Below are 27,563 nucleotides of genomic sequence, written 5' to 3' on the forward strand. Positions count from 1 at the left end.
AAACAAATTAAAAAACATCTGGGGTCTGGTGTTTCTGAATTAGTCCTGTTATCCAATACCACGTTCATGCAACACTTAAGTTAATGACAAATTGAATTCTCAACCTTCTTCAGTAATTTAAGCCTAGGGGTGCAGTCCCAGAGAGAATTTGGGATTAGACCAGAGAGAGGTGACCATTGCTCTGTTGAATTTAAATTTAAACATTTCTCATAGCTGGCAGGAGAAGTGTAAGGTCAGGTGATTTTTAAAGGTTTGGGTTCTGTCTTTTTGGTCAGTCCTATAATTGATGGTATTAGCATGAGCCCAGAGAAGTCTTATTTAACTTAAACTATCTCTTACGGTCAGAAGATGAGTACCATGAGAACATAGTGCTAAGGTGAGATTTCATATAGTATGTCCTTCCTTATGTCTGGTAGGCTTCTGAACACTGCTATACTCCACATGCATTGTCCGCTCTCACAAACAGCCTCTTTCTGATGGCCCACAGATAGTTGGATTTTATTTGTGTGGTTTCCCATTCTTAATACACCTCTTACACTGTCATGTTTGAAAATCCCAGCAGTATTACGATGCAGTATTCAAAGTCACTTAAGTCTGTTGTTTTGTCCATTCTCCCTCTGCATTACACAAACATGTGATGCTTTGCTACCTGATTTAAATAACAGTATCTGCAAATATGATGCTGTCACTAATTATGCAGCCAATTACATGGGATGGCTGGTGTACCTAATTAACTGTCTTTTTGGTGTATATATTTCCCACATATCACATGGGTCAAATGCATGAATAAATGCAATAAACTTTAATATGTAATACTTTACACATTGTTCAGACTTTGTGCTGTATAATCTTACTGGCATTAAATATTGTGATGTTGCATAAATCAAAATTGATAATTATGTATAAGTGTATTATCCATATACATGAGGAAAACGATGAGCACTAGTGACCCTTATCTAATAATTTCAATAATACAATTACATATTTTGATACACATTTTTTAGTGCCTCCGTTAGCTTTGTTTCTCTGTAAATTAAAATTTCTTCTTTTCTGCCATGACAGCCTCAAGTTCCTATTTCCTTCTTCCTTTCATAGAAATAATCATTTTTGTTTAAGGTTTATTACATGGAAAAGTACATGATCCCAGATTGAATAGTGAGGTTGTAATTCAGTCTCAGAGCTGCAAAATTTGCAGCTCTATCCAAACCCTTAAGCCATATTGTTGCAGACTTGGACATTATCCGTATCTCTAGATTGAATTACAGTATTGTACACATCCCAGTTGTCACATTGTACTATACAATTAGGACTGGGAGGAATGGACTTTTTCTTGCATCGGGAGATTTTATGATCATTTTCTTAAATCAAAAGTTAGATACTATGACATACTGTTATGTGACATAAAATAATAAAGTCTGGTTAAAAATACTGTTCGTGGCTCTGAGGAGACTGCAAATAAAACATTTTGCTGTTTTGCCTGAATCATTGTCTGCTTTGGAACTCCAAAACCATTAAATAAAAGAGCAAAGCACTGCTCAGGGTTACTGTGCTATTTACTGCTTTGTGTTTGGACTATCTCATTGTGAAAGGATATTATTAATAATGTTATTTATTATATAATCATTAATAAAGTACCAGTGTCTTCCACTGCACTGTGCAAAACTAAAACCAAAATCAGGCAATCAAAAACGTTTTGTCCTTTTAGATTGTTAGTTCTTTTATACAGGGAACTAAGAGAACAAAAAGCAAAGTGAATGTACAGGTATTAGGTTTTCAACAGTCAGTATTGAAATAACATGATCTGCATGGAGAAATCTTAAGGGGAGGACAAAACTAGACTTGACTGCAATAAAGAGGAACAAACTGGTACAGAGCTTCAGTTACAAAGTACCTAGAGGATCGGAGTTCCCATAAGAACTGCTCATGTTCAGAAAGTCAGTTTGCAATAAATCAGGTAGGTTGCAATAAATCAGTTATCATCATGATCATTTATTTATATAGTGCTACTGATTCCGCAGCGCTGTACAGAGAACTCATTAACATCAGTCCCTGCCCCATTGGAGCTTACAGTCTAAATTCCTTAACATACACACACATATAGACTAGGGTCAATTTTGATAGCAGCCAATTAACCTACTAGTATGTTTTTGGAGTGTGGGAGTAAACTGGAGCACCTGGAGGAAACCCAGGCAAACATGGGGAGAACATACAAACTCCACACAGATAAGGCCATGGTTGGGAATTGAACTCATGACCCCAGCGCTGTGAGGCAGAAGTGCTAACCACTTAGCCACTGTGCTGCCCCAATATAAGTATTCCTGTTTTCTTCTAAAGAGAGCTTCAGCAAGATGTTTCAGTATGTTACTTGTTAATGGGTTGATAAAGTAGGGAAGTGCTCTGCATATTTCTGGAGAGATTAGCGAACTCATTTTTTTTAAAATTATTAATACAAAACAATAGTAGAATATTAGAAGAGGAATTAAGAGGTTCTGGATTACGTCAGATATCATAATAAGAAAACTTTTCTTTCACACTTGAGGGAAGAACTGGATAAAGGGGGGGGGGGCACAGGGAGCATGTGCCCCCAGCCCCCCTCTCTAAGGGGACCTCAAAGTTCCTAGTGTCATAGCCAGTTATTTGCCTCAAATAACCTCAATGCATGAGGTTAACAAGCTTCACAGACTCCTTGGAGAGCTGTCTGCTAGACTGTCTCCTTTTCAGAGACTTAATTTCATCTGTGGGTCCACACAGTACAGAAATATGGGTTTCCAAAGAAGGAACCCCTACCAAACTGATACAGATTTTTTATAAAAAAAAAGGTAAGCTGAATTAGCTTTCAATATAATTATTGTAATATTTTCTATGTAGTTCTACAGTAATATGTGCTACCTTGTAAATATGGGGATATTGGAGTGGTACTGACAATGTTTACACCAAGAACAACTGACATTTCACCTACCATCTCTGTAAAATAAGTTAAGGTGTCGAGCAAGCCTGATTTTCTTCCTCTTTTTAATTAATATTTCATGCTCTGATAATCACCTACCATGTGCATAGATCACAGTCAGGAAATATATTCATCACCTAATTTATATTCTTTAATTAGAAGGAAATCTCTTATCATTCTTTTTCAAAATCTACACATGATTAAAAGACAAAAAAAAATTTTTTGCAAATGAAATATCTTGTCTCATTTAGGCTTAAGGTCCTCAAGTGTAATCGTTCAGAAGAGTGGAAAATATGAGGATGTATAATCAAACATAAACTACAGGCACCTCAGTAGGCCATTATGTACTGTACTGACTACCAATTTACATAGTTACAAACTGTTCCATGTTTCCAGGAACAGTCCTAATTTTTACAGGTTTATCCCTGGAAATGTCACTATTCAGTATTGACCAGTTCTTGCCATCTATTGTTATTTTCTAAGCAGTTAATATTTATTGAAAAGAACAACATTATTATCTTTTCCAGGAGACTGCAGAGCAGTTGGGGCTGTTTTTTTTAAAGCACCTGATTGGGTAGGTACCATAGCTAAGAGCTTACTTCAAGTAGAAGTTAATGCATTTGAAGTCAACATAAAATATAAAAATCCCAACTGTATATCAAGATCCTTCATTAAATACATTAATTTAGTAAAAAAAAAAGAAGGTAAGTCTAATATTTCTATTCCTGAGTAAACAAAGATCTTTCTGACAACTAGAGAAAGGTTAGGCAGTGTAGTTCATTTGGTATTGTAATAAAATACAGGTAGATGGTCTCTTATCCGGAAACTCATTATCCAGTAAGTTCCTAAAACCAGAAAGGTAAATAAAGTTGTTTGGTGATTTTGCCATAAACACAACTATGACCAGCAACTGTTTATTTCTGTAGTTACTTTGGGGAGCTCTGCTAAACATGAAGAAGATTATTTTAAATGTAGTTTAGCAGTTATTAGGCATGGAAATGCCTTATCCCGAAAAGCCCTCACAAGCATTTTGAATAATAAATCATCTATATTGACATTTACAGCATATGGGCTATGGTTTGGTACTAGTGCTTTTTTAATTGTGGTCAACGACATTATGGTCTGTCAATACTTGGAAACCTTTACAAAAAAAATTGCAAAGTGACCATTTAATATACTTACATTGTTTAAATCTGGCAGATTTCAGTATAGCCAGTATGAGGATGGTGACTCCTTTCTTTTTGCATGATAATACGGTGGCACACAGCTCCTGCATATATTATAGTGAACTGGGATACTGACTTTCATTACTTAGTTTATATCTCAGTGTCCTCTGTACAACTCTGATTGACGCTGTATGCCTGAAGGCAATAAAAAGATTAATAGCTCCATTGAAGAATATCTGCTGATAGTGACTATTAAAAATCTTACGAGAAGCCATTGGCAAAGCAGAATTATATACCGAGATTGTTTTGTTTTATAGCTTTATTGTATTTTTTATATATGACATAGAATTTAAAGCTATTTTAATAAACCTTTTTGTGATTATACCATGACTCCGACATAATATGGAATTTAAATAGCTAGAATGACTTCTAGAATTTCAGTTTCAACAACTGTTTAAAGAAAAAATGTATTTGTTATTTTTTTTTACAATAATTTTGCTACCATCTATAAAAATAATCCTTACCTTATATTTTTTCACTTAGAATGTTGAAGACATGTTTTATCATTTTTTTTAGAATTTCTTAAACAAATATGTGTATGTCCAATAGAGGGCAGGCACTGTTGAATGTGCATGCAAAATGTCCCAACCTGCTGAGTTAAAAAGAGAATCTCCCAATCCCAATAGATGATAGTTATTGTTTGGTAAAAGCTAATCAAGCCAAATAACTTCCAACGATCCTGAATAAAACCGATTGACACATTGCTAATAATATAGCCCAGGTAAATTTTCAATCTAGTCATGCCTGCCCAGGCACTCCTAGTGGTGTAGTGCTCAACTGGCACCTATAATCCATCCACCTACACCAGATCTGGCTCTCCCATCAGGTTAGTGCTAAATTGGCACCTATGAAAGACAAGAAAGGGACAGGAGTAGGGAGAGCAAATGGAAATAAAGTACAGAATTTGTTTTTCTTTGGTTGCCTCTTGTCAGCTATTACATTAATGAAATGTATTACATTGCCTGTCTGCCTCTCCAATTGTTTGGCATATACATAGAACTCAAATATTATATATCTTTACTGGAATAAATTGACAGATACATAGAGGACAAAAATGTAATTGCAGAAGAAAAACTCTGTCATGTATTTGTGACATTGTTTTACTTTCACTTGCCTGCCCAAACATTATCACTTGGAAACAGATTGAAACAGCATATCATGTAGGTACGTACAAGCATACATCTGGATCTGGTCAGGTGGGGCAGGAATTGGCGTGTGGCTGTACTTTGAAATTTGTATTATGGAAGACTTGCATTGAATTATAAGTGTTCTTGCATCTGAATCTGACTAGTTCCCATAGGCAGACCTCATAATACAGGTAGTCCATAACTTGTAGCTAATATGAAATAGGAAAGTAATCTAAGCTCCCCATGCTAGCATTCTTAGTTCACAGTGTGTCATTATTTACAGCAGGATTTCCATAGAAATATACTAACATTGGACTAATGTCCATCAGATTTGTCCTATAACACCACCAACGATTATAGAAAGAAATATGTGCAGTCAGTGTCTAAAGTGCACTAATGAGGGAAAACCAAATGATTAATTTGTAACGTAATATGCTATTTTATAATTGCACTTAATTTAGTGTGAAGTCTTAACTGAGACTCCTGTGGCTAAAGATATAATGCTTATCTGCCCAGCCATTACATTGGGCTAATTTGTCATGAGCATCAATCATCACAAACAGGGTGATCTCAAGTTGCAATACAATTACAATGACAACAATGTCAACAGTTAACATATGTTTGAGTAAACCGCATATATTTATTTATCTGTGCCTTTGATAACAACATGTGTATTCACAATGCTTAGTTGCATGAATGAAATGACTGTACATTCGTTACATAATTTCTTTAAAACATTTGTCATCTTCTTTGATGTGAACGTATTCATGGTATCTTTGAATTTGGCAAGATTGCTGACCACATATTTTTTGCTAAGAAACAGATGCAGACTTCCGTGATCTAGAGGCCAAATAAACTGGATTTAGAGCTAATGAGAAAAAAGGTATACAGCATAACCTGATGATTGGTTGTCGTGTGAGAACACACAGCAGCCAATCATACTTTTGCAACTAGTATCTCATTGGTTGGTATGGGCTGCAGGAGATATGAGCACATTGTGCTCATAAAGTCATTTTATTATATAAATTATGAGATTTACGTTTTTGTGGTTAACATTTCTTAGATTTTTTTTCCCTTTTGGTTATCATTTTTCCTCTCTGTAGTTTTTCTTTTACTATTTAGTTATCTGACAGCTGATAGCCTGTGTGCCATTTTATGTCTTCACAGTTTATTGTTAGATGGTTATTACGCAACAATGGTTTATTGCCAGTAACATCAAACTTGACATCAAGAAAACTCCATGTAATGAAAGAATCAAAAGTTATCTCCTTCACCTTTTTCCATCAAGCTAAACTGAATTCAGCACTACTACTTATTTTAATTTGACAGATTTTGTGCAGGAGTAAATCTAGAAAACTGTCGATCTAGAGTTTGAGGACTGAAAGTACTGATTTAAGAATGTAAAAATGGTTTGTTTAATCATCTCTTACTGATTGGCCATTTATAAGTGACTATTGTGCAGAGCCCAAACTTCAGAATAGCACTTCAATAACGATCATTAAACATCGCTGTTGTGTTATTGCGAGAGGGTTACTATAACTTGACCACAGCTTTCATTGTGGTCTAGTGATGGGTTCCTTGCATATGTTTGTGTAATGCAGAATGAGAATGGACAAGACAAAAGATTTAAGTGACTTTGAACACTGCATAGTAATACTTCTGGGATTTTAAAACATGACAGTGTCAGAGATGTATTAAGAATGAGCCACATAACAAATTCAAAATGAATTCTGTGTAGCCCAATGTAAAGGGCATGGTACTGCTGCATGTAACATTAGAATAAGGCAGTAAGGAAATTAATCAGAATGTGGAATACTGTGATGTCACTGGGACATCTCCCTGGCGTTATGCAGTTGGACCTGAATCATGCCTTTAGTACAGATAAGATACAGGTCATCGCTGTATTTTAGTTTTGTTTTATAAAAACATTAAAAAAGTAAATAAAAAAAGTTCTGGGCCTGATTCATTAAGGAATGTAAATGCTGATAAGTACCGTTTTTCACATAAAATTGCTGCGTGCGTACCTAGAAGTGGACCATGCACCAGTGAACGCAGCAACATCCAATTCATCTTCAATCGCAAACGACCCTTTTGAGACCCTACAATTTCATGGGCGGAACAGGGAGGGGGGAGGAGCATATGCACGTATTCAATGTACAGTAAGGGTGTGCCAAGATCGAGCGCACGCAACAGCCTCCAATTAAAGCTTTGGGCATCTTAAAGGTATGTGTTTTTCTGTCGTACAAATGCATTTTATGTACAGTAGACATGAATAACATTCTGACAAATGTATTTTAAGTATAGTCATTGATGACTATAATATTTACAGATGACATTAGTTGATTTTTTCTTCTAAGAGTTCTTTAGAGATGTTTTCATCAACAGACGTATCTTTACATTCGCTCCTTGTTAAATGCAGATGCGCTTATGCCCGATTTTCATGCGTTTTTTAAAGAATGCAATGTACTATAGTATAATACTATAATATATATATATAAATATAAATATATATATATATATATATATATATATATATATATATATATATATATATTTGTTAGATATATTTCCAATATATAGTTAATATTACAATTAAAACAAGAATGTTTTATTTTCAATATGCTACTAAAAGAAAACATTCTTTGACCTCTGCTCCAAAAAAAAAGCATAACATTTTTTTGATTGTGTAGAAAGGAAAAATAGAACATTATTACAAGTGAACCTAACATTAGATATATACACACACCTGCGCCTGTCTATAACCTGCTAAATTCAAATGGCAAGAATTGGAATCGTGCCACAAAGAAATACTTCCAATCCTCCTTTCAACCTATTTCTGTAAAAGGTTTTATTACTAAAGGTGTGCAACAGTGATACTTATAATCACATCACAAATACATTGTATACATAACAAACCTAAATATATACGCTAATTAATAACAGCTGCTAATATTAACGAACAATATAACATTTGTAATATAGATATCAGAAACACTGAATAAAGTTAGATGTTTGGAACATCAATGGAAGGAGAATGATTAGCAATTTGTTTCCTCCTCAATATTTGTATGGACACCAAAATAGAAAGGTGGCCATCGAGGTCAGCTCAGAGCTGGGACGAACAGAATAAATATGATTACTGTGAGTTTTTAGTTGATTCATCTAGAGCTTGTTTGGAATATGTTGAAACTGTTACTAACAAGCTTGCTACTAATCTGGGATTGTCATTGATTCCATATCAACAGACACACAATATCTGATTTTATTTATTTAAATGGATAGCTATTATATATTATATTAACATCCAGACTCCGATTTGTTTCATGTTGATGGGGATACAGAGGATTATAAAGCTTTAGGATTACTTGCCATTTGATATAAGATATCAAACTACACAATTCACCACTTTTTTGACTACACAATTCACCACCTGACTTGTGACATATCAGGTGGGGACAATTCTGTCTCCTAAAGATTATTTAGTTCCTAATTGTGAATTTTAGTGGCATGATTTTGTGTGTTCAATTTTATTAGCACTTTTTTGATATATTATTAGACGATTTTCTTTACCATTGATATTTCCAGTCTTTTGTATACATTTTTATATGTATTCAAAATAATTAATTTTTTGTTTGCTGTATTGTTTTAAATAAATTGTTTACTTATTCATTGTTTCTCCTTTTTTATAGTTATCTGCCATCACAAGGACCATATTGTATTATTTATAAGACTCTCTCCTGCGCTGTTCACCTTTTCTTTTTTTTTGTTTGTTTTATATAGAGCATTATTTTATAGCTAACCTCAGACACTTGCTGCTTCCAAAAGAATAGTCAGAAGCAAACAAGCATATGTTATGCATAGAGATGAGCGGTTCAGATTTAGAGAAATCCAACAGATCCGAAATTTGGGTTTCTGAGTAGAACTAAAACACCACATGATTCTTTGAGCCAAAATCGGATCTAAAAACAAGGCAAAGCGTAATTTGCGGGAAAATATCAATGCAAAACTCTCAACAGTTTTAGATCAATATCGTCAATATATATAGCAGCCACCCTGTTCTCATATGCCATTTTAGAACATACAGCGTGTAGGGAGGAAGGTGGCTTGCAGGCTTTGCTCCTAAAATAGCCTGTAGAGAGCGTTAGACAGGGTGGAACAGGGAATTTTACATAGAAAACAATAGCTGTTATTATTTTTAATGCAGTTTATTTCTGTAGCGATCAGTCAGCCAGAATAGTTTGCTGTCCGATTGGGTGCTAGTCTGTCAGAGTGTTTACATAGAGTACTGGCTATTGTGTATGTGTATAGTATAGTATAGTATAGTATAATATATATTATGTTATATTATACTATAAAAGTAAACTTCCATAAAAGAAGAAGCTTGTTTGTTTATTTGTCTTTTTTTATAGGTGAATATCGTCGACACTCCTGCACCATTTTGGATGAAACCAACACAAGGTGGTCCTGTTGAATCCTGGGTAGGTTTTAGGGGGTTAAGGTCCCAGTCGGACCTCCCGTTAATGTACGCTGGACAGAACTTTGTCCCGGGAGCCTGTTCTGAGCCTTCCGCTGCATGGATTTAGATGAAAACATCACAGACTGGTAACATTGGATCCCAGAGGACATATTAGGGGGTTAAGGTCCTGATCGGACCTCATGTTGGTGTACACGGGCCAGAACTTTGACCAAGGGAGCCTGTTCTGGGCCTTCCACTGGATGGATTTTGTTTGTTTGTCTGTCTGATTATGAATGCATACATCCTGCACTGATTGAGATGAAACCAATGTGAGGTGGTCCAGTTGGATACTGGCTAGGTTTTAGGGGGAGTTAGTGTCATGGTCCAACCTCCCATTAGTGTACGCCGGGCAGAACTTTGACCCGGGAAGCCTGTACTGAGCTTTCCACTGGATGGATTTGGATGACAACTTCACAGACTAGTAACACTGGATCCCAGAATACATACTAGGGGGTTGAGGACCCGTTGGTGTACCTTAGCTAGAACTTTGACCCAGGGAGCCTGTTCTTCGCCTTCCGCTGAATGGATTCGGAAAACATCTATCTATCTATATATATATATATATATATATATATATATATATATATATATATATAAATAAAAGAAGAAGTTTGTTAGTTTCTTTGTTTTTTTGCGAATATCTTCGACACCCCTGCACCAATTGGGGTGAAACCAACACAAGGTGGTCCAGTTGGATCCTGGCCAGGTTTTAAGGGGGTTAGGGTCCATGTCGGACTTCCCGCTTGTGTACGCTGGCCAGTGCTTTGACCTTTGGAGTCTGTTCTGGACCTTCCACTGGAGGGATTTTTGTTGTTTGTCTGTCTGGTTATGCATTTGAACACAAATATAGAGAAAATAATGAGAATGAAAAAGGTGGCTACGAGAGACACCCACACTATCTGGTATGTCTATCATATCACTGGAGTGTGACAGCTGGTATGAAGATAGCGTGGAAATGATGAACTATCTCGATATGTAGATCAAAATGAATCCACTTTTCGGATTTTCCATATAGAGAGACTCCATTATTGAGAAGTTCATTCATAGCCCACACTGTGGTCAACTTAATACTGACAGTTCTCTGTACCATATCAACATTTATCTATTGGATTCATTTTGATCTACATATCGAGATAGTTCATCACTTCCCCGCTATCTTCATACCAGCTGTCACACTCCGATTTGACTAGCACTAAGTGGAACATTCTGTAACTCTCAATTATTGGATATATACCATCAAAGAAACCCGTTTTGATTTATCGGCTGAATCCTTGGCCAGCATTGTAAAATTAGAACTGTCCAGTACCAATTTGTACACCATTGCATTATCACTGTACCTATTGTCAGAAGAAACCTGTGTAGTGACACCTACTTGGTTCTTTCCACACCGTTTCAGCTGTTTCACAGGATATATCAATTATCATCTAAACACTGCAGTGTTCAACTCGGACCATTACTCTATTACCAATCGTGAGTAGCTGGTTGATTATCCAGCTTTATGATCCACGTTTTCAACGGGTTCATTTTTGCATTATACAATCTATTGACTTGAATTTTATTTATATGCTAATATCAATTTCAGCTCTCTTTACAATTCAGGGAATTGTGCATATTATTTTGTATGTTTTTTTATTAGTATTTATATTATACTTGTGATTGTTGTTATACATGCTACGTTTACCATGTGTGTTACATGATCAGGCTTATTCCAGTTTATATTAAGATCCTATACAGGATCTTTATTAATAAATGTTATTTTATATATACCCTATATTATCTGTCAATTTCTCCTTATGCAATTGAATGTGACCCTCTTTTTTGCTTTTTATATGGTACAGATTGTTGAATAGCGCAGACACACTTTTTTTTCATGCATTTGAACACCCCTGTACCGATTGAAATGAAACCAATGCGAGGTGATCCAGTTTGACCCTGCCCAGGTTTTAGGAGGTTTCGGGTCCCGGTCGGACCTCCTGTTGGTGTACGATGGGCAGAACTTTCCACTAGATAGATTTGGATGAACACTTCATAGACTGGTAACATTGAATCCCAGAAGAAATACTAAGGGGTTGAGGCCCCGGTCAGACCTCCTGTTGGTGTATGCTGGCTAAAACTTTGAGCCAGGGAGCCTGTTCTGGGCCCTCCAGTGGATGGATTTGGATAACGTTTAATATAAAATCAAAAACAACACTGGGCAGCCATCTAATGGGTGTGGGTGGAAGAACTTTTAAGCTGTTAATTATATGTTGACAGTTAAATCCAACTCATTAATAACTTGATAACTTGAAGATTTAAACACAGGTAACGCAGGTTACTTCAGCTAGTTACTATATAAATTATATAGACATCATTCTGAACTAGTATTTCTATTTAGTGAGACATGATTCTGAACTAGTCTTTCTTTCCAATTCTGCTTAATGGAGAAAACAGGATGCTATTGCTGTATGACTCTGAGCAGCACGCCCCGAAAAACAATTAGATTCATTTAATTTAAAATCCAAGCTTTGTCTAGTGAAAGAAGCAATCTTGTGAGGGTCAGTTTTAGTGACGTCTTTATGAAGCCGGCAAAAAACAGGGTTTGACTGTGAACAGCATCCACCAAACAACAAATATTTATTTTCTAGTCAAAGTAATTTTAAATTTGGTGAGGTGCAGCCCTAGTGACCTCTTTATTAACCGTGCAAAAAACAAAACGGGTGTTGTGTTTGAGTGTGAGCAGCAGTGTAAAAATAATATATTTCTTTCTTCTAAAATCAAAAATTTTTTCTCTGTTGTACTTAAAGTAATTTTGGGACAGTCAGTGACATCTTGGGCAAAAAACGGGGTGTAGTGCTTGAGTGTGAAAAACAGGGTGTTATTTTCTTTGACTCTGAGCTGCACAACCAGCCAAAAAAAATATACAATTAGTTTTTTAAGAAATAATTACTAAACTGCCGTGTATTTTTGCTGCTACTCTGTCACTAATTTTAGCCAGCCATTAGGCTGAAGACTTTGGCCAAAATTGGTGAAAATTTGGACAGTTATCATTAGATCATTAGAAAATAGACTGGAAATGACTGGAAATGAATGTTAATGCCATATATAGTAATATATAAGAGAAAAAACAGCTCAAAATTTACCTATACACATTTTAATTAAATCAATATCCAAAACCAAAACCAAAACCTTTCAGGATTTTTGGGCAAAACCAGTAACAAAATCAAAACACGGAGACACCTTAGAACCAAAACGACATCCAAAACCAAATTGCGGGGTCAGCACACATCTCTAGTTGTGCAATTAGGATCTGCATTTTTTTTCTTGAAATAGGAGACTAAAGTGGGAATTCACCTAAATATTTGTAAGAACATACAATAAGTTGGCTACTAATAAATGGAGTGTGTATGGTCTTTGCAGTTTGAGGATAGACATTAAAATAATATACATTAATAATGATAAACAGGTAAAAAGAATTAGATAAATGCATCATTAATCCCAGAGATACATGATTTTTCTCCTGCCACGGAATGCAGCAATATGGAAATGAACATGTTGTGATGAGTTTTTACCTTGTGATGGGGGTATGCAAATCAATTTCTTGAAAGAGGCTCACACTGACTAGTGCTAGAAGTGAGAAATTGTGACTAGCACACAGGCTGATGGATTGAAAACACTGCTATGAGTTCTGTGCCCACTAGTAAATAAATGCTACATAACAAGAAAGTTGGTCATTTAATGCACAGACAGATAAGTCAGGATATAGAGGGTTTTCTCAGTTGCATGCTGAATTGTCTTTGGTCAAGAATGTGCCATAGATGTGAAAATGTAATGTATTAAAAATATAAAAGTGCATAAACTGGTCAGACTAACAGGAATTAATAGACCACACCACATTATAAATTATTTTTGGGATGAACATTGATGGCATAAGGTTACAAATTTTTAAGAATCTTTATTCTTTTTTTTCCTCTTTTCAATTGTAAATCAATTTTAATCCAATATTTCAGTGTTAATTTCTCTGGATCCACCTCTGCTCCGCTTCCTTTATCAGTTGGAGTACCACAAGGCTCAGTCCTAGGTCCTCTGCTATTCTCTATCTACACCACTTCTCTTGGAAAACTAATAAGCTCCTTTGGGTTTCAGTATCATCTCTATGCGGATGATACACAAATCTATCTATCCTCTCCTGATCTCTCACCATCTGTGTTGTCTCGCGTTACTGACTTTCTGCCATTTCATCTTGGATGTCTTCTCACCAACTCAAACTCAATCTTTCAAAAACTGAATTAATAATATTCTCACCCAAAAAGAGAAGCTTCCTGCCTGACATTTCTATTTCTGTTGATAACATGACCATAAATCCCACCCCGCAAGCTCGTTGTCTAGGTGTAATCCTTGACTCACAACTATTGTTTATTCCCCACATCAACTCTATATCTAAATCATGTTGCATACACCTAAAGAACATTTCCAGAATTCGCACATATCTCACACAAGACAGCGCAAAAACATTAATTCATGCACTCATCATCTCCCACATCGACTATTGCAATTCCCTCCTCACTGGTCTTCCCAAAGTCAGACTTGAACTCCTACAATCTATTTTGCACGCAGCGGCTAGATTGATTTTCCTTGCAAACCGTTATTCCTCTGCTGAGCCATTCTGTCAGTCTCTACTTTAGCTGCTTGTATTTCAACGAATCCAATATAAAATTCTTCTACTAACATGAAAGGCCGTCAACAAAATTGCACCGAAATACATTTCCTCACTTGTCTCAAACTATCTCCCTACTCGACACCTCCGTTCTGCACAAGATCTACGTCTCTCTTCCACTCTCATCACATCCTCCAATTCTCAGTTACAGGACTTTTTCCCCTCGCACAGTAAGACTTTCCTCTGGTCTTCAAACCTTCTAGCGTTCTCTGAAAACTCACCTCTTCAGACAAGCTTATGATATTCCTCAACCACCATCTTAATCTCCCTAGATTACCCTATTACCACCCTCTACACAGCTAACACAAGACAACAACCCTCTGACCAACATTGCCACACTCACACAGCCCACTCAATACTTTTACCTTTGCATTCTAGCTGGTCCATTGTGCAATATGATGTAGCACATGCCCTTGTGTTTCAAACTCCCATTGTCCTATAGATTGTAAGCTTGGGAGCAGGGTTCTTTTACCTCTCTGTCTGTATGTATTACTCAGTATTATCTTATTAATGTTTGTTCCCAATTGTAATGCGCTACGGAATTTGCTGGCGCTATATAAAAAAATGTTGGTGATGATGATGAATCAATAATAATAATAATAATAATAAATAGTTATATTTTGATATTAATGGACTTTAAAAGTGCCTTCAACTCAGAATCTTTCTTTTGTATAAGCGGGATAATATTCGTTTTTCTGGTAGTGCATCACCTCAAACTAATAGGTGAGTTTCACAAAGAAGGGATGCAGGGTTGGTTCACTTCTTCTTGTGCAGATTATACATCTTTCTTTGGTGTGAAAGATGGAATGCTGGGAGCCAAAGGGAAAAGTCTGGGTCGCATAGAAACGACATAGCTAACAAATGATAGTTCTCTTGTGCCTGGCTCCCCTAAAAACTGTCTGTTACCTGAGGTGAGGTTCTCAGGTCACTTCATAGAAGAAATGCCCCTGGGATACATTTACAACTACTGTATGCACACTTTTAGGATTTCATTTTTAGTGTGCCTTATTCTATTACAAATGTACGTGCTACAACTCTATGTAGTCATTAATAAAGCCCATCAAAGACAAATCCATCACTGATCATACCTGGTCAGGTCAGTTAGGTTGTCACATGTGTTTTCTTTGGCTCCATGGGGCCATATGTAAACTCAATGGGGCCATATGTAAACTCATTTTGCTGATCTCCTGATCCACATCTACTCTGCATGAGCACAAACAGATCTTATCCTTTGCTCTGTGACTTGGTAACTATATAGTAAGAATATCATGGAATACATTGCAATGCTATTTTTAAATCTTAATGAAATAAAAAATATTTTTATAATATTTCCTCTTGCATTACAAAGGGAAATAAAAAGTCTGTTGGTGGTATTGTTTTTATACTTAACAATTTTACCTTGTAAAGATCTACTTCTGGAACAATGATCCCTTGCAAGATTATATTCATTAACATATTCTTTTGTCTGCCAATAAGGAAAGGGAACATTATTTGGATATATTCCACTGCCAAACAACTGCTTTCTTTCGTAAAATCACATCTTTGATTTTATCCAGGACATACAATTGCCCCTGAAAATTGTGACTTTGTTGCTTAGCAACCAAGATGCCTAAGCCACAGCTTTGCTTGATGATATGGAAAAGGTCAATTAATGTGTGGCAGGTCTGTCCTGATAAATATGTTACTGTGGCACCCACATATTTTTGAACTTCTGTAATACATCCCAATATGTTGTCTGGTCTTTACATTGTATTTCTCATTTTTTAATAAAAGCATAACGAAGACTAGAGGGGATGTCAAATGCAACAGAAAAGTATAACCAGAGGAGAAAAAAATGGCAAGGAAATCATCTGACTGCTGACTATCCTGCTGTGCTGCCTCGGGCTCTTACACATTTCCATTGAGTTATTTTATGATCAGGCCAGTATGTTATTGAAATATTATCTCTTTAGCCTTTCTCATTCTGGTAAGAAATGACAGTCTCAGAACAGTAATAGACACAGAATAAAATGTGAAGCCACGAATAAAACCTAGCTGGGTCAGAGAAGAACAGCTCTGCCTAGCGAAAAACAATACTTGATTACTCTTTCTAGCATTGCACGGACACATGCACTTAATGACATCACTGTGTTACATTGTTAATGAGCGGTATAGTAATTATCATGTTAATGGTATTAATGGAAAAAGAAACAGAGAAATTAATCCTTTTATATTGAAACTCCTTTAACAGCATCATTGTCTAAATATATATGTAAATTATATTTAACAACTTCCTTCAATTCAACAACCTCAAACATTAGCTGGGTGTAGAAATGTGTGTAGTGAGAGCAATGGGGTTCTGAATGGTGTCTCCAAACCATCTAACTTCCACTAAATCCCTGTCCAGGGTCGTACAAAATGATATATAATCAACGTACATGGATTTCATCCCCAAACAGGTAAAATATTTTTTTTGAGCCGTTTTGGTCTCTCTTTCAAAGGCTTAAGAAAAACTAACCACACTTGACTTCTTATTAAAAATATCATAGTCCGATCACAGCCCTTTATTATTTAGTCAGTGCCTTTGCTAAACTTTCAAAACGGACTCACAAAATATTTCCCACGTTTGGCATTTTGTTGGGGAATATCACATGTTTCTCCAGCGGTATTTGGCCTTAAATATTCTATGCAGAATCTCACCCAGTCACACCGCAGAGTAGAAAAAATTGGCGCCCTCACCCAAGTTCTATTCAATTACTTCCGTGGAATATAGAATTTACAAATTTGATTTGTGCAAAATTCCACAGCAACGTCGTTAGTGTAAAGCTAAGTTTAGTTCTAGCTTTATTGAAAATGTATAAATGTTTTCTAATATTTTTCCACATTTTTTGCAGATCATCCCATCATTGGTGTTGTTTCCATCTGGGACCGCAATCCCGCAAATAAGCATTTAGAGCATGCAGACTGGGAAGTAGGTGTATACAAATTAATGCATAAAATGAAATTTGTTGCACATCTATATGTTGTGGTCAGTAGATAAGTCTTTTCTCTATGTCCTTGTATAAATAAAAAGTCCATTGTATAGATGTTACATTTAATTTTTCTTTGTCTTTTACTACTCATTTAAATACTCTGAAATCTCTGTTTACTCTTAACTTATTAAAACTAAAAATACTAAGACTCACAGTCATGATTTCTATTAACTGTCACTTACATTCTCACTTAAACCATTATAACTTTTTTCTCAATTTCATGTGAATATAACTATTGATAATTTTACTAATGATGCATCCCAGTGCCAGCTATTACTCTGGTTGCCTATATTTTGCAGGGATTCAGTTCAAAACTACGTTTCTTAACAATACTGCACCTGACTATCTTCCTTACATTCTATAGATCTCAGGGGCAGCAATGTTTGGTTGTCAGAAGAGGAGACAACAACATTTTTACTAAAATTATTAAATAATAAATTTCAGGTACTATTTCTAACAAAAATACCAAAGATTGGATCGGTGCAGACACAATTTAGACTACTTTAACTCACATTTTCTCCACATAACACCTCTACTACACCCTCTCTCATTTATTCTCTGGAATAATACCTAACACTTGAAACAGAAATTCTGCCTGAAATTACCTGTTGAAATGCAATGTTTCTGCCATTTAACAAACTGTCCACAGTTTGTTTCAATAGTTATAGATGTTGCTACAAGAGCTCAGCTATTCACAATCTATCTGTTAAATGGCAGCAACAGCATGTTTCTGAGTTTTAAACAGGCAATTGCAGGTAGAACTCCTTTACCAAGTCTAAGGAGTTAATCCACCAAGTGGTAGTACACTTCATAGTGATTTTAATTAGGCAACATCATTTTAGATTGAAGTTACTGTTTAATTCTCAGCTATGCTGCCCCACTCACTACAATAAACCAAATTATACTATACTTTATCTGATATATAGTTACATAGTAAGGTTGAAGAAAGTCACATGTCTATCAAGTTTGACCATTCATAAGTTCAAATTGTGCTGATCCAGAGAAAGGCAAATCAAAATTGCCCATGCCACAGTTTACAAATTAGCCTCAAAGGAAGGTGGAGGGGTGAGGGAATCCTTCCTGGCCCCCAAAATGTCAATTCAATAAAAATCTTGGATCAATCACTCCCATAATGCCTTTTACTAGTTACATCTGTATATTGAATTTTGCACTGACATCTCTGACAAGTAGGAGTTATCTATGCAGATTTGTGATCCTATGTCACATAAATGATCTCTTCATGCCTCGTTACTTGCAGTTTGCAGCGTTGGAGACCATTGTATCCTTTACATTGTACAAATAGAGAAGTAGAGCAGATGTTTCCTCCTTACTTTCAAACGATTTACAGTGAATCATCTTAGCCTCTCTGTAAAATTTCAACTTAATGGAGTCCTGGCATTTCTGATGAGCTGGGTGCTTAATTTTATAGAATAACCTATTGAACAAGCTGTTCTTGGACATTCCCATCTCAACTAAATGTTAAAAGTATTAAAATTCACATTAGCGTACAAAGAAATTTTGCATGGGTAATCCTTTAATACAGTGTTTTATGGGTCTATTAACTGCACAGCAGCTGGTGACATGATGAATTTAATCCATTAAAATATTCAGTAAGAGGTTTAAAAGTCATCTTTTTCAAACACAATCATGCTTCAGGGGAAGTAAACTTCTCTTAGGGCAAGGAAAAAGGTGCTGGCTTCACACTGTCAGGAGGAAAAAGTGCCAGTTGGAATATATACACTAGATATGAATAACACCTCTAAGTAAATATACTATACCACTACATACTGTATAAACAAATATGTACACCTCACTTTAAACATACATTTATAAAACAATCATCTATGCATTTCAAATCAGATAAATTAGGATTGATTTATTGTTAGTTGTGGTTACAAAACATTGTCAAGTCCCACTCGACTACTAAACATGAATAGACATTATATTGCAAAGGTTAACACTTTTTAAGGCTTATTTAATATCACTGTGCAAATTGCACAATACTGTAAGCAATCCCAACAATAAGGAACTTGCTTCCATTGTTTTAAGTTGCACTATACTCCATCCTTTTATCCACAGTCATAAAGATGAGATTGATCCCCAAACAATTCCCAACCATATGAAGCACTAATATTAACATAGTTACCAAGTAAGCTAGGTGCTTGAACTAGTTGTAAATTATTTTTTTGCTAAGTGGCTGTAAATCTCATTGCTGGTGAGTAAATCAATTGGGGCACTTATGGAGGCAATTTTTCTCAACAGTCAGGGCCCCTATGTTTCTGGGCACAATAGCAACTGCATGACCTGTTGTATTTTTTTCATGGTTAGATACAATGTTTGAGTTAGATACAGTGGGGCTCATGTAGAGTTGGAAGTAAGATCTTTTTATTTGCGTAAAATATGAATTTCCGTATAAATCTGCAGATTCGATTACATCTTACATTTACCTCTAAGTACACTTAGATATATGGAACTGGGGGTAGTAAGGGACAGGCAAGCATTGGCCAGCTATAGTAAGGGTGCGATCATGCAATTACAGCAGTTAGAATCCATTCACAACCGTATCTCTTGTGGGTGCTCGCTTGTGCATAGTTCAGTGCTGTTGCTGATGATGATCTATGCAGTGTAAGTAAAGAATTAAATCCATAAATGAATTAAAAACAGTGTTCTCCAACCCAATGTAAACTAAGCACCTCATTGCCTGGGTTTGTTAACACTAATGTGGGTGGATGAATAGCACACAGTTCATACACCTGCCAAGGGATTCTCAAACAGGATAGTTAGGGTCAAAGTTTGAGCTTTGGTCCAGGCAGCAAAGAGGATAATCGGGGCAACAGGCTAAACCTCAATCCAGGAAGCAAACAGCATAGTCAGATACTAGAAGGCAGACAGTACTCAGTACAGCACAGAACTGGAGCACGGAAATACTAGCATGTGAACGCTATGAACTTTAAGGTATGAATGAAACAGGTGGCTATCTAAAGCAGCTGGCACCAATAAGCATCTGGTAAGACCAGCCCCAGATGACCGAAAAGCATGTGGCTGCAATCACTGAAAGAAAACACAGCAGACTTGCCAGCACAACAGCACCAGTAAAAGACACCAAAACACTGCTGTTCCTATCCTGCTTACTATATAACGCTGCCATCAACACACACAAACATGGAGAAGAGGAGAGAGGATAAACTGATAATACACTCATTCTCATTATTTCAATCTTGTACATGCTCACTCCACACACACTCACACATGTACATACACAGAAGAAAAGATGAAGTTATATCCAAGAAAGGATCATCGAAAGACAAGAAATTAATTTAGTAACAGAATAGGGTAAAACATTTCTGGATATAAACTGGAAAGTCTCTTCTGAGAGTGACCATCATATTAATTGATCTGTTAAACTGTGCTGTATTATATGTACTCTATGGTAAGATTTATATGTACCGTGTATATGATCTCAAACTTATCTTTGTGAAGCAAAATATTTTGTACTATAGATTTGTTTATGCGTTCATGATAACTGGAAGAAAGGAAGATTGAATAGTTTTTCTTTGCTTATAGTTTACATACTGTATTGTCAGCCCTTAGCAATATGACTGACTTTTTCCTGTTTTTATTAATTTTTTATATATAACTGGCTTGGGGGAGCGGAAGGGCCTGGGTCTCTGGTCTGGCTGTGGAGTAGCCTGTCCCTGTCCCTTACTGGTTTAGCTTCCTGTCTGAAAGTGTAGGGGTCTACTACTCTTAACTGATGCACAGGTTGGCTCCCCTCCTAGTTCTTCCCCACCTGTTCCTCCTGTTCTCTCCCTTCCCCTCCTGTTTCTTCTTCTCCTTCATATTGTGACCTATGATTCCCATCTTTGCTTTTACTGTCACATATGGTATATGACAATGAGAGGGAGGTTGGGGATCATATGTAACAAGGTACAGAAGGGTGGGGGAATATATGACAAGGGAAACGTATGGGGGCATGTATGAAAAATACTCTTTTCAGAGTTTCTATGAAAATAAAAATCCTGACACTGATCTTGTTTGATTTTGCACTTGAAGTGCAGTTTCAGTTAGTTGCCATAATTCTTGCAATAATTATTTTATGTTTACCTTACTGTAAATATAACGTGAAGACTGTGGAAACATTTATACCACATTTCTGTGGATAAGAGTAATCCAGGAAATGCGCTCTATTACTGGCTGTCTTTGTTCCTTTCTCTCTGTACAGAATGAAGTTTTATCGTTCAAGGCACATGTGATATAAGCATGACAATTTTAATTCATAGTTTTATATTTTTCTTTCTTTCTGGAACCTGATAAAAATAAGTGTGAATCCACATGCCGATGCATATAACCAGTTTAGTCACTAAAGTCCATGGTTTAAGATTTGACTTGCTAAATGTGTTTGATGTATATGCAAGTAAAAGAGATATTCACCTATATTGAATAATTAATTTTAAGAACAGGAGAGGTTAGATGGCATGAACTATTGATGTTTGGAAGATACCAATTTCCCCCCAGTACCTCTTTAACCAATCATTTTTCTATAGCAGTATTTCCCAACGGATAGGGTCATGGCCACAAGAAGAAGTTAGAACCCCTGTACAGCAAGTTCTTGGGGCTCCTCCATAGATGATTAGCACAGAGGTTGTGCACCTCCACATTCATCCTGGTCACACTGTGTTGTGGGAGTAGCTGCTCCTCTTTGGGGGTGTGCCTAGAACGTGAGAAGTGACAGACCGCTCCTACCTCCAGTACATGATACTAGCTTCAACTGAACAACATCTCCTATCATTTACCTTTCAATCAGGGCCTCCTCACAGCTGCCCATTACATGCCAGTCTCCGCTTGCTTGATTCCTGATATAAGCCACTGTTTGTAGTCCAGACTGGTACTGGATACAGCCAGTGCATCATCACAGAGGTCCAGACCTACTAGTACCGACATCTCCTAGAAACAGGACCTAACAGTGGCAGTGACTTCAGGAGAAATCCTGGACAGTGAGAGTTCAGTTCCCCTACATTGTTACTGCAACGCACCCCCGCCCGCTAAATCCAACCAACCCTCACCATAACACCCTCCACACAGCTTTGGGCTCTGGCCCTGGTACTTTGTACCAGCCCACAGTCCCTCTTGGCACCCCTTGATAGACTTCCTGGACATCACTCTTTTGCTGTTTGGAATATCATTCAAATGTATTTAAACCAGAAAAGTAATGCAAACAGCAGGAAACAGCAGAGCATTTGAATTATGGGAAAAGTTAATGGGTCGAAGAGGACTGTATAAATTATGTAATTTGGTAAAAAAAAAAATACAGAATACCGCATATGTAAACTATACAAGTACAGACAACACATTAAAAATGGCTTAAGAAAATGACCCCTTATTCATGACTGTGCATTGTTAATATCCGATTATGCTGACCTCAATGTAAAAATAATATTAATGGCTATCAATATAATATAATGAGACTCTGCTAAGAGCAAGGAAATAAGTAAAAAGGTTCCAGCTATTAAGAACATATAATGAAGCATAAAGTGTGATGTGAACAATTAACTAATAATTAACAATATAGTAATGATCCATATAATATGTACAAGTTAACCCGTGTATGATACACATGCATTCTAGTCAAATCAAGCTACTTAAGGTGTTAAAAAGGTTCTTGTCATGCATTTGGGGCTAGGCCAGGCCTCCTCAGGGGAAGAGCGTTACTTCCCGACATAAGCGCCCTTTTTTAACGTGGTTTTGTCCACATGTCACCACCTCATCATTTTTCTCCATCACCTCATCCTTCATCTTCATCGCTACATCTATCCAGATGTCTATCCAGACACAGGGATCTCTCTCAGCGGTCCTGAGTATCACACTCCTCTCGCTCTGTCACCCCCGGCAACCACCAACCCCTCCCAATTGTCACCCCCGGCAACCACCAACCACTCCCAACTATCACTTCTCCTTCAAGAAATATATATATATATTTTTAAAATCTTTATAAACACTTTTAACAATTAACAAATTAAATTAACAAATTAAAAACATCTTAGTATACCAAATTTCAGCCCTTTCTGAGTTTTTTTTCCCACACACACACACACACACTAAGAATTTAGTAGGTCAGTGTATAACTCCGCCCAGCAGGTGGCACTGCAGCTTGGTTTTTTTTTTCCACCCACACACAGACTAACACACGCCACTAGGCTTTTTTATTATAGATAGCCCACCAACACAAAGACAAATCTCCCAAACACGTGTCTGAGTTACCCACATGATTATTGCCGGAGTAGTAGTAGTGACCATAGAAAGTAATCCTTCATTTAGAATATGAGTTCAATACAATATATGGCAGACTGCAGAGCAGCCGATGGAAGAGAAGCCACATTGCACCCCTTTCATACATGGTCTTAATTCCATTAAAATTAGACCTGAACCAGAAATCTATTTAATGTTTGTTGAAGAAGAATACAAGGGTGACAGAGTTTATTAATTTTTGAAATACCTTTCTTAACTGATGCCAATTTGGTAAGTCTTACAATTGCCTTTAGCAGAGATTTTCATATACAGGAGCTGAGGAGGTTACTGACTTTAATAAAATCCATCTTTTATTACACCATTGTTATATTTTTTGTACACTGCAGGATGTGCTATCAACCTTAATAAAGCAAACCATTTAAATACACATTGTTTTCAGTTTTACATTATCTTTTAATATGATCAACACTATTAAACCATTAAATGCACCATTCCATTTATTGTCCTCTTTTATGGAATGTTTCAAATTCTATCAGCCTTAAAAAGCAAACATTTATATTTACAGTTTATCTTATTTTTAACCAAACCTCTCCTAAGAAACATACTTTTAACTTGCAGTGTAGTGCTATAACTTTGTAGGAGCAATCATAGGTTGCATTGTAAACTTTTGTCCTCTGCCAGAGGAGGTCTAAGACAGTGACAGATAGGACAACATTTTGTCACATATTTTTAGGACAGTATGAATGACTTGAAAGAAGCTCCACACTAATGCTATATACTGCCAGCTTATCCAGAAGTGCACATCTTGGGGGTTCCAGAACAAAGGTGTACTGACACTTGTGGTAACAGCTAATGAAGGTTGAGCACCACTGCATCCAACTTTCCTGAATCAACAAGATTAAATATCATTAATGAATAGCCAAGACAAAAAAAGTCTTATGGAAAAGCCATTGCTTAAGTAAGGAAATTTAAAAATCCCAATACATTTTTAAGACATTTTAGAGTTTACAGATTTCTGTATTCATGGAGTGGGCTTAAAGCACATCCAAGAGTACCATTCATTTCTAAACTTCAACAAGTTCTAAGTTCCCAGAGTGAAATATCTTTGAATCTATAAATATGATGTAGTTTATTGATTCAAGTAAAAATATGAAGAGTGTCTTTAGAACTGCAGTGTAGCAAAATTAATAATTATTTAATGTATTTAAAGTACACAAATTGTCCTTTAAACACACATCGCATCACCAAAAGATATAACTATTTAGCAGCCGATTGACAGTTATCTCTTATGGGAATGCCTACTCAGCAAATTCACTACTTGATTCTCGGTGGGTCTTATTATTAAAAGATAATTGTTGGTAAATACTACATAAGTGATCCATTAATAACTATTATACTAAATACATTTGAAATGCATTTACAGATGTCTATTATGCTGCAAATACATTTTAAAGACATGTTCTGTGGAAATAGAGAGCTTTTACCACTTGCTAAAATGTCATCAATGTCAATGTCTTTCATTGGACTTGGCAAGGCAGATGGACAACTCCAGTGAAGCAAAACTCCTTGAAAAAACATTTTCTGTTTACCAAGATAGTTTCATTGATTTTTATGGCAGATAACAGAAACATTATCAGATACTTGTGCTAGTATTTATACACGGGTGATTCAACTGTGGTTGTTGTGTAACCAAAGTTACTGTAGACAGAAGGTATCTTGACCAACTGGAGAAGTGTGCAACATATGTGCATTTGCAGATATTTTTATAGGTCTGTGCATAGACTTCCCTTTTCTTTTACTTTCATGTGCCTTCCCCTAGCAAGTTCTTCTGTGCAAGATCATTGTGGTTTAGGAACTGAGACTGATATGTGTATAGCTTGTGCAAGTAAAAACCTCACCACAAATCACAGTATAATATAATCTACTATAACAGCCTGCCCCTTCATTTATTTAATATGTTAAATTTTTATCACAATATATTGCTGGTCTTAAAGTAAGGGGGCATGTAGATGCTTTTATTTGTAAAATGTTGTAATTTATTTATTGTTAATATGCATATGTATGCAGATCATGTATGCAGTGTCCCTATATGATGTACGAGACATATTGGACATTTACTGATTTCCTCCACCTCTAAGGCTGTTTAAGCTTCATTAACAGCTTCATCCTGCAGAGATCATCTAATTTCTAATTTTCAGGGCACCATTTCCACAATGGTGCTCGTCCACCTTCCCAGATATGCCCCTCACCCTATGTAAAACATGCTCACTTCACATTGGGCACCATTTTTGCCAGGCGTGCACATGCACAGTCCCATAAATATTGACGGACATAGTTTCATAATGTCACAGCTGCTCTTGCAGGCATCTTCAGCTCCATCACTGATTCCTAAATGACTCCGACTGCTGCTTCACCAATCAATAGATTGACCAAAAGTGGAACAAGCAGCATTCAAGTAATGTTCAGAACTTAGTATCAGTGTGTGCTTATAACACATGTACAATAGAGATCAAAACATAGATGCAGCTAGAGGACAACCACAGGGAAAATGCCACTGTCTATGTACCCAAAATGAAAAAGAACAGTAAAACGCCACTAATACCTGGCATCCATGTGTCTTAAATTATGTTGATTAGAAATAACAAAGGTCAGGTTAAATTGAATAGGCCATTAGTGTACACAACAGAACAAATGTAAAAGTAACCAAGTAAAAAGTTTTTGGAGCCTAATTTTAATCCTGTTTCGGAATTCTGTGGTATAACTATTTCAAACAAATTACTGCCAGATGAGCACTTTCTATGGCATTGTTCATCAGTGCCAGAGAAAGGACACTTACATATATTGCACTGAGGTGGGAAATCACTACGCTGTTATGATTGCCCAAAGGCAAATGACAAGGGAGAATTTTTGAAGCATAACATGCGTAACTAGGGAATATGAACGCTTCCACCTGGGTATGTGTAAAGTAATCATCAGAAGCCCTCTGTGTGATTACATCTACGCTCCGATACTCGCTGGATTCGCTTATGAGAACGGTACTCTTGACACTGTTGTATTGCTATTAAATATTATTAGCCATAATCAGAATTGTTTGTCAAATACGCATCACATGCCATGTGAAACAAAATGATTATTGTTGTTTTAGAGGCCGCATAAATATATATGCATCATGTATATTTGTACTGGAAATTACTGCTTATGCTTTTAAACCCCTTCTGTTCCATTAACGTTCATTTGCACACAACCAAACAGCGGAGTAATGTATATTCTGCATGTAGACAATTTCACACTCCCATAATTTACTGATGAAATGTTCAACTGAGGTAAGATTTTCAGCAGTAAGTTCTATTCAATTTATAAGGGACAAACCATTATAAATGTTATGAGCTCTATCAAGGGCATTTTCTCCCTTAATGAGCATCTCGGAAAAGACATTGCTCAAGTGCAAAGGTTCTGCCTGAAACCAGCCACAAATCACATTTCACATTTCATTTATCAGGACCAGATATGACAGGATATCATCTAATCCCCAGGGAGCCATATTCATTAAAAAGAAATCTTAAGTAATTACAACAATTAATTGACTTGAAACAGATTCGGATGGAGAAGGTTTACATAATTCATTTGCCAGGGAAAACAAGCTTGAAAATGTATCCTCCCTGACTCTCTATGAATATGTTTAATTACAGTCACACTTTCTAGTAACACCCAGAAAGTACACAAATGCGCAGTAAACATAAGAGCACACAAGGCATACAGTGTACAACGCCAGAGACAAATGAGGTCTATTCTTCCAA

This window comes from Mixophyes fleayi, chromosome 5, assembly GCF_038048845.1.
Source record: "Mixophyes fleayi isolate aMixFle1 chromosome 5, aMixFle1.hap1, whole genome shotgun sequence".
NCBI classification, from domain to species: Eukaryota; Metazoa; Chordata; class Amphibia; order Anura; family Limnodynastidae; genus Mixophyes; species Mixophyes fleayi.